At 38.3% G+C, this 12,188-nt stretch overlaps 1 long non-coding RNA gene across 1 annotated transcript; it reads left to right on the top strand.

Annotated features, from left to right (window-relative positions):
• Positions 1–4,757: 4,757 nt before the first annotated feature.
• Positions 4,758–10,121, top strand: LOC110463051. The gene is made up of 2 exons (XR_002464342.1): positions 4,758–5,124; positions 9,905–10,121. It is a non-coding gene; the product is annotated as an uncharacterized LOC110463051 (long non-coding RNA).
• The last annotated feature ends 2,067 nt before the right edge of the window (positions 10,122–12,188 follow it).

Raw genomic sequence — 12,188 nt, forward strand, 5'->3', positions numbered from 1 at the left:
TGTACATCGTGACGATTACAGGACGGGACTGTCCATTGTGACGATTACAGGACGGGCCTGTACATTGTGAAGATTACAGGAAGGGACTGTACAGTGTGACGATTACCAGGACGGGACTGTACATTGTGACGATTTCAGGACGGGACTGTACAGTGTGACGCTTACAGGACGGGACTGTACATTGGGACGATTACAGGTCGGGACTGTACAGTGTGACGATTACCAGGACGGGACTGTACATTGTGACGCTTACAGGACGGGACTGTACATTGGGAGGATTACAGGACGGGACTGTACATTTTGACGATTACAGGACGGGCCTGTACATTGTGAAGATTACAGGACGGGACTGGGCATTGTGAAGATTACAGGACGGGACTGTGCAGTGTGACAAGTTATTTTCCAATTATAACTATCTAATTTTTTTTATAGAAATTCATACTACAGTATGTTTGAAATTCTTAAGTAATAAGATCTTTCCGTTCTGTAAAGGGGCCGTAAAATGTACCTTTTCGAGAAAGAAAGTCCTTTTTGTCACTTCCTGATGAAATGACAACCATATTTTCACATGATTACAGGACGGGACTGTAAATTGTGACGATGACAGGACGGGACTGTACAGTGTGACGATTGCAGGACGGGACTGTACATTGTGACCATTACAGGACGGGACTGTACATTGTGCCGATTAAAGGACGGGACTGTACAGTGTGACGCTTACAGGACGGGACTGTACATTGTGGCGATTACAGGGTGGGACTGTAAATGGTGATGATTACAGGACGGGACTGGACATTGTGACGATTACAGGACGGGCCTGTACATTGTGAAGATTACAGGACGGGACTGTGCAGTGTGACAATTACAGGAGGGTCTGAACAGTATGACGATTACATGACGGGACTGTACATTGTGAAGATTACAGGACGGGACTGGGCATTGTGAAGATTACAGGACGGGACTGGGCATTGTGAAGATTACAGGACGGGACTGTGCAGTGTGACAAGTTATTTTCCAATTATAACTATCTAATTTTTTTTATAGAAATTCATACTACAGTATGTTTGAAATTCTTAAGTAATAAGATCTTTCCGTTCTGTAAAGGGGCCGTAAAATGTACCTTTTCGAGAAAGAAAGTCCTTTTTGTCTCTTCCTGATGAAATGACAAACATATTTTCACATGATTACAGGACGGGACTGGAAATTGTGACGATTACAGGGCGGGACTGTAAATTGTGACGATTACAGGACGGGACTGTGCAGTGTGACGATTACAGGAGGGGCTGTACAGTATGACGATTATATGACGGGACTGTACATAGTGACTATTACACGCGGGGGCTGTACATTGTGACGATTACAGGACTGGACTGTACAGTGTGACGATTACAGGGCGGGGCTGTACATTGTGAAGATAACAGGACGGGACTGTTCATTTTGACGATTACATGACGGTAATGTACATTGTGACGATTGCAGGGCGGGACTTACATTGTGACGATTACAGGAAGGGGCTGTACATTGTACCGATTACAGGACGAGACTGTGCAGTGTGACGAACACAGGAGGGTCTGAACAGTATGACGATTACATGACGGGACTGTACCTGGGGATTTTTATAGGGCGGGGCTGCAAATTGTGACGATTACAGGGCGGGTCTGTACAATGTGACGATTAAAGGGATGGGACTGTACAGTGTGACGATTACAGGAGGGTCTGTACAGTGTGACGGGACTGTACATTGTGACCAATACAGGACGGGGCTGTACATTGTGAAGATTACAGGAAGGGACTGTACAGTGTGACGATTACAGGGCGGGGCTGTACATTGTGACGATTACAGGACGGGAATGTACATTGTGACGAATACAGGAGGGGACTGTACAATGTGACGATTACAGGACGGGACTGTACATTTTGACTATTACAGGACGGGGATGTACATTGTGACGATTACAGGACGGGACTGTGCAGTGTGACAATTACAGGAGGGTCTGAACAGTATGACGATTACAGGACGGGACTGTACATGGGGATTTTTAAAGGACGGGCTGTAAGCTGTGACTATTACATGACGGGACTGGGCATTGTAACGGTTAAAGGAGAGGACTGTACGGTGTGACGATTACAGGACGTGGCTGTACGGTGTGACGATTACAGGAAGGGACTGGGCATTGTGAAGATTACAGGACGGGACTGGGCATTGTGAAGATTACAGGACGGGACTGGGCATTGTAACGGTTAAAGGAGAGGACTGTACATTGTGACGATTACAGGACGGGACTGTACAGTGTGACGATTACAGAACGGGGCTGTACATTGTGAAGATTACAGGACGGGACTGGGCATTGTAACGGTTAAAGGAGAGGACTGTACGGTGTGACTATTACGGGACGTGGCTGTACGGTGTGACTATTACAGGACGTGGCTCTACATTGTGACGATTACATGACTAGACTGTACAGAGTGACGATAACAGAACGGGGCTGTCCATTGTGAATATTACAGGACGGTGTGTACAGTGTGAATATTATAGGACGGGGCTGTACATTGTGACTATTACAGGACGTGGCTGTACATTGTGACGATTACATGACTAGACTGTACAGAGTGACGATAACAGAACGGGGCTGTCCATTGTGAATATTACAGGACGGACGGAACTGTACATTGTGACGATTACAGGACGGGACTGTACAGTATGACGATTACATGACGGGACTGTACATTGTGAAGATTACAGGAAGGGACTGGGCATTGTGACTATTACAGGACGTGGCTGTACATTGTGACGATTACATGACTAGACTGTACAGAGTGACGATAACAGAACGGGGCTGTACATTGTGAATATTACAGGACGGGACTGTACAGTTTGACGATAACATGACGGGACTGTTCATTGTGACTATTACAGAACGGGGCTGTCCATTGTGAATATTACAGGACGGGGCTGTACAGTGTGTCGATAACAGGACGGGACTGTTCATTGTGACTATTACAGGACGTGGCTGTATAGTGTGACAATACCAGGACGGGGTGTACAGTATGACGATACCAGGACCGAGTGTACATTGTGAATATTATAGGACGGGGCTGTACATTGTGACTATTACAGGACGTGGCTGTACAGAGCGACGATAACAGGACGTGACTGTACAGTTAGACGATAACAGGACGGTGTGTACAGTGTGACGATAACAGGCCGGGGGGTACAGTGTGACGATAACAGGGCGGGGTGTACGGTGTGACGATATCAGGGCGGGGTGTACAGTGTGACGATAACAGGGCGTGGTGTACAGTGTGACGATAACAGGGCGGGTTGTACAGTATGACGATAACAGGCCGGGGTGTACAGTGTGACGATAACAGGACGGGGTGTACGGTGTGACGATATCAGGACGGTGTGTACTGTGTGACGATAACAGGACGGGGTGTACAGTGTGACGATAACAGGACCGGGTGTACAGTGTGACGATAACAGGGCGGGGTGTACAGTGTGACGATAACAGGCCGGGGTGTACAGTGTGACGATAACAGGACGGGGTGTACAGTGTGACGATACCAGGACGGGGTGTACTGTGTGACGATAACAGGACGGGGTGTACAGTGTGACGATAACAGGACGGGGTGTGCAGTGCATTATTGAAGCAATTATGTAATTATTAATGGAAAAGGACGTTTTTAAGTTGTTATAAATTGGTGTAACGTGGAGTCATCTCGCTCACCGCTCCACGCTCACTCCACGGGAGAGTAGATGGAATATTCTCCATGGTTGAGTGTGGAGTTGACTTTTTTATATCTCCCCTCCATGCTATAGAACGCCCCCGCGAAACGTTGGGATCGTATGCTTCGACGCAGTGTGTAGTGTAGAACGAAATTTCCATACCAAATGAAAATAATAACGTCCCGGTATAGTTCAGCTATTAACACAAGCATATCACGTGATGGTAATACTGTAGTAAGGTTACACGTGTGGCCGTAATAGTATTTTTTATTCCTTGGGCATGTACAACTAGTGCTGCCATTTCGGCGCTGACAGCTAGCATTCAACAATTTTAGCACTGCCCAACCACGTACTCATTTTACAACTGAGTAGACTGGACCAAGCGGAGTAAAGTATCTTGCTCAACGAACTCGCAACCCTTTGGTCACGAGCATGGTGTCCTACCACTAGACTACCCTGCCTCAATGTGCCCCCTACATTACACGTGTGACTCTTGACACCAACATTATACAGCATCACGTGACTGTAATTGTACCATCTTAACATCAACATTACACGTGATAACTTGACTGTAATGTTACGTTTCTAATAAGGTCCTACTACTTTTACATATGACGTTTTCGTATCTTAAACCAGGGTAGGGTTTTGAATGGCTTGCATTACAGCGGAGAATGCATCTGTTTAACTTGTAAACCTTGCACTGGTGCATAAACATGTACCATTCCTTTATCATAATGAACACTTGTTAGGACAATAGATTACGTTACAGGCTTTTTTTTTAATATTATAAGATAAAGTTACACAAGAAGCCGAGAGGGTAAGGGTTAGGTTGAGGTTAATACCTAAAACCCTAAGCCAAGAGGGCTGTAAATATAATTTTTAAGTAAAAAAAAAAGTAAATAAAATATTCTCATTAGCAATAATATTAGAAGTATTTAGTATCATTTCCTCGTTCTGGTCCAAGTATCAATGACAAGGAAAAAACACCTTCCAGTTGTCAATTACACATAACCCGGATGTTCTTTGAAAGGCCCAACTAAAATAGTGCGTAAAAGCATATACATTTCTTGTTTCGTTATCAGTACAGTTTAATAACACGACAACGACGCCACAAAACATTTAAAATGTCTGACAAGGAGGTCAAAAGTGGTCTTCGTAAATTTTTTACCGTTGTAACGTCCCCTATTTGGGTACCAGTAGCAGCCGTTGGAGGCCTGGTTGCTGCACCATTCCAGGCGGCAGGTGATTCCATAGATGAGGGTTTGGACACTGACAGCGCTGCAAAAGGTGTTGGCTCACTGCCAGGAAATTTTGTCGGAAGGGTGGTTACCAACCCGTTCAAAGCCATCGGGAAAGTTGGCGAGGCGATGTGGGAGGATGGCGACAAAAAATAAAAGGTCGGTTTAATTGGTGTTGTACAGATGTACTGTATACTATATATATACCTGTGTAAAAGGTCGGTTTACTTGGTGTTATACAGATGTACTGTATACTATATATATACCTGTGTAAACGGTCGGTTTAATTGGGGTTGTACAGATGTACTGTATACTATATATATACCTGTGAAAAAGGTCGGTTTACTTGGTGTTGTACAGATGTACTGTATTCTATATATATACCTGTGTAAAAGGTCGGTTTAATTGGTGTTGTACAGATGTACTGTATACTATATATATACGTGTGTAAAAGGTCGGTTTACTTGGTGTTGTACAGATGTACTGTATACTATATATATACCTGTGTAAACGGTTGTATCCCGGTATAAGTACTTATGTCTATACTATATGCCATGTGAACTCGTATCATGAGATTCCTTGATGAATTTTGAACAGGATTTCACTTGCCTTGCTTCATTTCCAACGCTTGCCTCTTCGGTCCTGATCAATTTTTATTTGCACTTTTTCTGGGTCGACTCGGTGAGAGAATCATTCATTGAATATTCGCCTAACTGCAAGACAACGGTATAGTTAATAGGATTGCATTGACATTAACTTTTTCTGAAGTACTGATATAGTTTACAGGTTTTTTTCTTATTTTTAAGCAATGCTTTGTGATAACGATGGGTTGTTTTTTGGAATACTCTATTATAGAGAAACTGAACATAACTTTCATTTTTGTCTTGGGGTAAGTTTGATCTGTCACGAGAGATATGATGTCGATCTGGCCTACCCTTTTTTACCCAGAATGCATCATTCTGAATCAATTTATAGAATCAGAATGGTGTATTCATTGTGCTATAAAGTAGTCTCGCTCAACCAGACGCTTGATCACTTGTAATTCAAGAGTCTGGTCAAACACGGTACTTTCAAATTACCATCATCAGAGGGCAGTGTTTTTACTTTCGTTTCGGACGTTATGTCAACGCCTTTAAACATTTCAATGAATAATGAAATTAATGAAAAGCAATTAATTATACATGCATTTATGAAGTACTCGTGTATTCACTATTATCGAGAACAATGTAAGAAAATGTGTCAAATCTCCAGAATAATGCAATATATTTCCACTGAATAAATCATAACTGAGCACAAAGCCAACAAGGCTGACTGAAGTTGGAAAAAGCATGCATGGTAAGTGAGATTTTACCTGTACACCATTCAAAACACCTACAAGTCTCACTCAGGTAATCTGGCTTGACTTGTATATGAATTTCATTTATTCATGAAAAGTAACAATTTAAGAAAATGACACAACTGCCGCTGACAAGAATTGGCGCCGTGTTAAAATATTATCCAATCCGGTGTAAGGGAAATAACTCTTATGTTGGTAAAGTCGCATCGAGAAATATAATTCAAATATATTCCAAGAACATTTGTGAGATTTTGTGATGAATTGTACATTCAATGACAGTAAATAAAGTCACTACATATATTAATAATTATTATTGATATGAATAAAAAATAGATAAAAATAAAAGGAGTACAATGTCTCTTTTCTCCATGCATGTTTTTATCCCACTACTGTTAAATAACCTTCATTTCACAAGCACACAATGCACCTATTCTTTATTACCCATTCAGCGATTGCCATTCTGGATGTAAATGCTTATGTCACATCATTGGAGGATACTAATGAATGAGAAACAAAAATAATGCGTCACAAAAAGGGTGAAAAAAGAGGAGAGGGAGAAATGTTTTTAAGACATTATTTAAGAGGTGATTGATTTTCGAAATTCCAAAGGCAACATCATCACATGACCTGATTTTTAATTAGCAGAATACAGAACACATATCTGAGATATTATAGTGGATATTGAAGCTCAAAGTAATTAAATTTAACGTGGTGAGCGGCTTTAATATCACACTGACATAATTCTAGTTATCTTTAGAAAATGGTAAATTTATCGATATCTTTAGACATCTTTCATCAATTTGTTCATTCTTGAACGAGCTGAACTAACTGATAGGCGTGTGTGGCGTTTTATCATATTTTAGATTCATCCTGTTTATGGAGTCATCCTTTTTGATGTTTTTTACTTGAATTAATCAACTTTCAAAGAAAATGTATTTCTTATAGTGTTATTAATATATATCAAACAATTTGAAATTTCTTTTATTAGTTTATCGATATTTTTTGACACTTTACATCAACTTTGTCATGCTGAACGAGCTGATACGCGTGAATGGCGTTGATTGGTGTTTTGGAATCATCCTGTTTTCTGGAGTCATTACTTTTGATGTATTTTACTTGAATTAATCTATTTTTCAACGAAAATGTAGTATTTCTTTTAGTTTTATAGATATTTTTCAAACAATTTATATATTTTTTTATTTTTATTAATTTATCGATTTTTTTTTAGAAATTTGTCATCAAATTGTTCATGCTGAACGAGCTGATACGCGTGTTGGCGTTGTTTGGTGTTTCGGAGTGATCATGTTTTCCGGAGTCATCATTTATAATGTGTTTTACTTGAATGTTTCTATTTTTCAACGTAAATGTATTTTTATTTAGTTTTACTAATATTTTTCAAACAATTTATATTTTTTTCCAAATTTAGTATTGTTATTTTTTACCTTTGTATTTCCCATACATATAGGCGTGTATGGCGATGTTTGGTGTTTTGGAGTCGTTCTGATCCGGAGATATTCTGTTTTTTGCAGTCGACCTATTTTTTGAGTCATCCTATTTTCTGGAGTCTTCCTTTTTGATGTGTTTAACTTGAATTAATCAGTACTTAACGAAAATGTATTATTTTTTAAACAAATTAAGTATTTTTAAAATCATTTCAAACAAATAAAGTATTTGTATATTAATTATTCGATAATTTAAAGAAAACAGAAATATTTTCTATTGGGTATATTGGATATAATATTGGATGCTGAACGAGCTGAACGAGCAGATACGCGTGTTTTCTGCATGATGGTGTTTTGGAATTAACCTATTTCTGGAGCCATCCTGTTTTTGGGAGTCTTCCTATGATTCAATATCGTATAATGTAATGCTGACAGAAAATATCCAACAAATATTTTATTTTTTTCAATATTTACAAAGTGAACACTATCATCTCATCAATAGCATCACAAGAATTTTTAACATGGGGTATTTTTGTAAGTTATTTGCAGTTCCGTAAAGTAACAAAACTAGACATATATGCAAATATCCTTCTAGGATTTGTGATAGAACTCAATGTGTAGAAACGAATAATGTTACCGGTGAAAAATGTAAGATGATTTGTAGAAGTCGGGAATAGTTTTGATGCACATTCTAATGAAGAAGGTATATGTGTTAAAATCTCATAAGATGTCTAAAATGTCACCTCATTTATGATACAAAACAAATCCCTCAACACGAATATAATAAATGTTTGCAAATAGTAGAACGTGGACATTTATATTATCTAACAGATAACGTAAAGGGTGACACATTACATATTCTATGATTTTTGTCAAACAATTTCTCATCAGATGAAATATTATTAATTCATTTGATAAACCAAACAAACATTCTTAACAGATTTTTAAATTTAAAATCTACCTGATGTCTTAAATTCAATCAAGGGTTTTATACACCTATCCCGCTGTTTCAGATTCGTTGTATTTATTTTCGTGATTTCATAGCTACAACGAAATTATTTAATGTCGTACACTGTTTTGAATGCAAATGGTATGCTTTGAATGCAATCAATAATCTTTGAGTGAAAATACTACGTTTTAAACGAAATAAAATGTTCTGAATCGGATATTGGGTTCTGATACTGGAAGCAGTGTTGTTTTTTAAAGCAAATTTAACGTTTATAAATGTAGGTGGTATGTGTTTTCAATGCAAATACTATGTAGTATGTTTACATGGAAACGATGTTGTGAATGTAAACGATATGCTTTGAATGCAAAACACATCTTGAGTGAAAACAATGTTTTAATGCAAATAAAATATTTTGAGTGCAAATGATATATATTGAACGCTTATAATAAGTTTTGAATGAAAATTATGTTTTGAATGATGTGTTTCGGGTGAACATAATTTGTGTGGGATCTAAAACAGTGTAACATGCTATATTGCTTGTTTTTGAATGCAAACGATATGATGTGAAACAAACACCTTTCAGCATGGTTGTTAAGTATTATGAAATTTTGTGTTTGATATCTTGCTTTAACAAAGCTTTTAATTTACCTTTATTACATGACGATGATTTTATAAAATGCAATCAACGTGACGTTGATACTTCATACTTCATAATGGCATTTTTTTCACTAACCATGACGTATTACTTACAATAGTGAGTAGTAAGGAAACATGTTCAGTTTAGTGTCTAGGTTATTGATCTTTAAACTACCGTCTATGATGCTCTTTGGGTTAACTCTATTTCTTGTTTATGGCATGAGTAATGTGAATACAAAGTTGTCCGACTGTGTTCCCCGAATTCTCGTTAAGATAGTTGAAATATAGACTTTGCATTACAATACAATACGATTACATACGTTGAGTATTTCATACAACATACGCATGTCCGTATAAGGTGGTAGACTATATTGAAATTCGGCTTTATCTTCTCATACTTCTTTTTCACTAAATTGAAGAAGATTTTGAGGAAGTAATATAAGCTGTTAGCGTTTGTTGTCATCCGTCTGCAATTGCAGGCATGCTAAAATTGTGTTAAAATATTGAATAAATTACTATTTGAACTATACTGATAATGAACTTTCTCTATATCTATTGTTTTGTTTGTTATTTCAGGTGGTGCGCGCTGATGGACAATAGACATTTGGTGGAATAAAAGAACTAGTAACAATACCAAGGCGCAGACAATATCTTCCACAATTCAAGACAGAAACATTGACGTTTAAATATTTGAAATATATATTTCTGCTAGAATAACATTGAACACTTAAAAATACTACAAATATGATGTTTAAATTACTAAATCCGAAACAAATAAATAATTCTATCTGATGGTGTGTTTTTCATTACTGCTTTTTGTCAGGAAAAGATCATTCCTGATTTGATGGGGATATTAGTGGCGAGACCGAGATGGATCCAAGATTTTGTATTAGTTTGGTTTGGTTTTGGTTTTTATTTGTTTATCGTCCTAGCAACAGCTAAGGTCATATAAGAACAGTATCACGAATAGTGGGGCCACTGACGGGCTCTTTTGAAGTGCCACCACACTGAGATTCCAGAACCTGGACACGGTAGCAGTGACACCACAATCAGTCACATTATACTGACACCGATCCAACCAGTATTTGTCTTGACCGCCGACCATTTAATGCTGAACGTCAAGCAGGGAATGGTCAGTCAATTTTAGAGACTTTGGTTTGTCTCGGTCAGGGGACAGGACAGCCCCCCCCCCCCCCCCCCCCCCCCCCCTCGCTTGGGCGAACGGTCAACACCACGGCCAAGCGAGGTATTGTGTCAAGAGAGGCGTTAGGAAACGGAAAGGTAGTTAGAAAGAAGAGAAAAGATATATCACAACTATTGCAATTGGGTGCAGCAGATCCACTGTCTCTCCCAATTCTGCAGGGGGATCCTTCATTAGTCGCCTACTACGTACACTTTTCTCGGTCCCCGACCTGCAAGGGTGTTTTGTATTGGTCATGAGTAGAGGTAGCAAATGAAACCTCAAATTTCATTATTATTCTACAGCGCGTCCAGCGATCAGGGTTGTTGGTTACTTTTTGCCTTTTTGTGAACTCCATTTCTTTGCCTCATTTTAGTTCTGATGTTATGGTTCATTCAAGATGCATCATTTGGTCTAACTGTAATAGTTTTACATGGAGTATATCTTTCAATTTGCCCAGAAATTCATTCGAATGAGATTGGTAAGCTAGTTATTGCCAATCCATATTTAGTAGGCATTCATTCATTTGGTTAAAATCAGCAGCATCATATTGCCAGATATTTTTTTTATAAGGGTTTTGCTTAAATACACTATATGATATACTAATATGGACTGGAGAATGATCACTACAAAATGGATCGCGTACTTGTGTACCTCTTATAATATTTCTATTGTTTGTAAATACAAAGTCGATGCAACTAGAGCTTTCTGGTGTAATACGTGTGGGTTCATTTATTAGATTGTATAAGTTAAATTTAGAAAGCAATATTGATAGATGGGAAGTTGGTTGCAGAGAAAGAAGATTAGCATTAATGTCCCCTACTAATAAAATATCTAGAGAAAGGTATGATGCTTTTTCAAAAATGCTATCAAGTTTCGTCCAAAATTCAACATTTGAATCAGGAGGCCTGTATAGACAGCCTATTAAAGATATATGTTTGTTGATAGTTACTTCCAACCATAGTAGCTCAATATCATCTATTCCAAGATCATGTCTCCTTTTGGTTAAAACAGAATCTTTATAATAGACCAGTATTTCACCTCCCTGTCTGTTGAGTCGGTCTTTTCTATGAGGATTTATCGAATGAGAATCAATAATAATATCACTGTTTGGGATTTCAGGTTTAATATGCGATTCAGTGATACAGATAATGTCATTGCTATTTAGTTCAGCTTTAATTAAGTCAGTTTTATTACGTATAGATCGAGAGTTTAAATGGACAATATCTAGATTTCCTAAGGGACCAGGGTTTTCCTCTATATCAGACGATACTGTCAATAACATGAGCATGATACTGTATATAAATGATAGGTTATTCCAATCTACATAACTACTGTAAGATGGCGTCAAAGGACCGCTGGTCAGGTCATGAAGCGTCAATGTAAGTTAATGATAACACATTTTTTTTAAAGTATGTCACAGTAACGTATTAGGTGAAACAGCAGTTCTAAGCTCATTTCTGAACCGAATGACAGTTTTTAGTAATATAGATCAAATTTTCAAAAGTAGGTCAAATTTACTGTATTAAGGTTAACATCAGTATGTGCATATTTCTGAATCCAAATATAATTTTTATTATTGTATTTCAAACATTGAGAAGTAAGTCACTTCACGATGGACGCAAGGTACGACTTAATTAAGATCGTTTTGGAACTTCGGACAAGGAAGGGTCCGTTTTT

Source organism: Mizuhopecten yessoensis, unplaced genomic scaffold (assembly GCF_002113885.1).
Source record: "Mizuhopecten yessoensis strain PY_sf001 unplaced genomic scaffold, ASM211388v2 scaffold10861, whole genome shotgun sequence".
In the NCBI taxonomy this organism is placed as follows: Eukaryota; Metazoa; Mollusca; class Bivalvia; order Pectinida; family Pectinidae; genus Mizuhopecten; species Mizuhopecten yessoensis.